This window comes from Nicotiana tomentosiformis, chromosome 5 (genome assembly GCF_000390325.3).
Source record: "Nicotiana tomentosiformis chromosome 5, ASM39032v3, whole genome shotgun sequence".
Taxonomy (NCBI): Eukaryota; Viridiplantae; Streptophyta; class Magnoliopsida; order Solanales; family Solanaceae; genus Nicotiana; species Nicotiana tomentosiformis.
Window position 1 is genome coordinate 49,412,680 of NC_090816.1, and position 2,905 is coordinate 49,415,584.

Sequence of the window (2,905 nt, forward strand, 5' to 3'; positions counted from 1 at the left end):
ACATCAAAAAGTGGTTAAAGCATGGGCAAAGTAACATCAACACATATCGAAATATGCCAAACATCAGTTCCTATACGTTATTTTTATTTCTCTAGAACCTAAGCCATTTAGCCAGTTTATCCATATGTCAATTCCCATGGCAAAATGGTTGATAAAAACAGTGGTGTGTTTATGTTTAGATCTCTCTCCTGAGAAGCCGAAAAGGCATTACTAAAATATGGTTTACAAACCATTGAAACTAATCGGAAGGAAGTGTTAAAACGAAAAGGAGAACAACTTTCTGTTTGTGTTTTACTATTATTTTTATTTTATTTAGAAAGGGGAGTTGGGGTATACGAACAAGGACGAACAAGGGTACTTTGATAATTACAAGGTCATATAGGAATAAATTGGTAATTTGGTCATCAATCTTTTCCAAGAAAACACGTGTACAGCATATTACTGTATAAAACTATTCTCTCCCACCTACCTTACATGCTCTTCTCATGAGGAGGCTTACAGTCCAGTACTGCCTCTAATTTCTAATCAATTTTGCACAAATTGGGCCAGCGTGCTTCAAATTTCTACTGTCAATTTATCTTCCATTGATCTTCGTTGTTTTACTACTGACTCCCGAAAAATTTACCAAAGTTTCTTATAGTTATTCTAGAAATTCCGGTGGTCAGTCTCTGTAATTTCTTCTCACTTTTTTCTTCTCTTTCTCTATTCCAGACTTTCTATGTTCATTTTTCAAATTATGCTCTTTCTACCGGTGAGTTTTTTTTCTGCAATCTTTATTTGGTTACTGTATTTTCTTTGGTGATTACCATTTGCTGGGTATTAGTTAGTTTCTTATTCTTTTGGTGGGTATCCGGTAATATTTTTGTTCCCTCGGATTATTATTGTTTGATTTTGTTCATGCATGTCAATAATGTTTTTGATTTGCTCATGCATGTTTGGGAATAGATACCCAGTAACCCAGGTGCAAGTTTGTGCTGTAAATTCTATCTGTTATTGGAGTAGAGTCAAAATTCTTCTTTTTCCGTTTAATTAAAAAAGCATCTAAGATCGATGAAGCCTCCTTTATATTTTGATTTTCATTTTATTGATGTCTACTGTTATTTCATCAGTTTCCTCTCATTTCTAAGTATAATTATGCACTATTGATGTTTTTTCATTGTGTTTTACTGAAAAGTGTAAGCATGTCATTTTTGTTTGCTTTTCAAGCTACCAGGGAAAAGTTTAGGAATTTCTTTTTCCTTAGTGATGCAGTCGTGATTTGTAGTTGTGATAAATGTTCATTGTTTATGCAGTGAGGAATCAAGAAGAAATTTAACAAGAAAAATCCTAATACGAAGGTTGTATCAGCTGTAAGCCTTCGTGATTATTTCATATGCGCTGCTTCCTTTTTATTGGTACTGATAACCTTGTGGTTCCCTTTTGGGTCAGAGTTCTCCCCTCCCTCCTTCTTTCAGGGCCATAGGTCTGCAGCTTCCCATGAGAAAGGACAGCCAACACAGAAGAACTGATTTTCCGGTAGAATCAATTGATGGCCCGTAAAAAACTTTGTTTATGACTTAATATTTTTGGAGGTGACATCTCTGTAAAAGAAGATACTAAATTTTATTGATGAGTTTTTGCATTAGACATTTATATATTTTATTAGTCTTAATTCTATTAAATTTCATCATATCCATTATTATTTGTTTGCTTTGTGTACACTCAGACTTTGCTCTTTCCTGTGAGGTATTTCAGGAAGTTGAGAAAGATGAACAACTAGATTGAAACATCATATGAAGACCCCAATAGCATATAGTAAATTTTCTATTTAAAGGTTTCTTTTAACTTTCCTTTTTGTTGTATTATAATATCGTATCCTCATTATCTGCTATAATCTTCATTGTTGGATGAGTATTGTGATTTGTGCTAACATATAACTTGCAATAATCTTCGTATTGTTGGATGTACTAAATCATCCCTGATTCTGCTGAAAGTGAATGGTTTTTAAGTTGGTTTTTCACGTGTGGCTTTTTGAGAAGTTCAATTACATTGGGAAGAGCAAACACTATATACGAATTGGTCAAAGGTTTGCTTGAGCTTCTCATTCTTTGAAAGATGTATTAGATGCATTAGAAAGATTGTCTGAAGATACCATTTAAGTGTTGTTTAACTATAGGATAGGCCAAAAGAATGGGAAGACAGGTGACCAACACTAAACTTAACTGGTCAGCATTTACAGGCAGTCAACAGTAGTAGGGATTACAAATAAAAAGCGCCCCCCCCTCCCCCCGCAAATGAAGCATTTATGAAAGGGTAACTTGGAAGACTACGATACAAATATTGTTGAAATATATATTGATCTTGAAGAAGCTGACACGCCATAGATTTTGACAAAATAAATTTGGATTTTATTTGGCAAATACATGTTTGGCCATAAATTTTGCCTACATTTTGGCAAAATCCCAAATCCCATTTTGGGTCAAAATATCACTATTACATTTTAAAAAAATTATCCCAAACTTTTGTATTTTATAAAAGAACCCATCATTTATTATTTTGTAACAATGTTGTTTTGTCTTCTCGGTCACTTGATAGTGTATCATGTAGTTCATTATAAAAATGATAATTTTGTATCAAATTTATTTATGTTCAGGACTATGGTTTGCGATACTATAATGAATGTTATTGATAATGGTACTGTTGGGTATTTGTGATAGTTTTTAGAACTTGTGAGTATAAGTCATGTTTCATGTTTTTCTAAAATAAATTTGGGAAATATGTTTTGAAAACTGATGTCCAAACACATTTTTCATCTTCAAACCAAACTCCACCCAAATCAGATTTTTCAAAATAAATTTGGGAATCTATGGCCAAACGCTAGCTTAGTATGAGTTAGACGTGAAACTTAAGCTTTCAAATGCTTCCT

General features: G+C 33.1%; 1 long non-coding RNA gene across 1 annotated transcript; it reads left to right on the forward strand.

The window, feature by feature from the left end:
* The first annotated feature begins 471 nt into the window (after positions 1-471).
* Positions 472-1,926, forward strand: LOC104101858 (uncharacterized). The gene is made up of 2 exons (XR_687567.4): positions 472-751; positions 1,293-1,926. It is a non-coding gene; the product is annotated as an uncharacterized lncRNA (long non-coding RNA).
* The last annotated feature ends 979 nt before the right edge of the window (positions 1,927-2,905 follow it).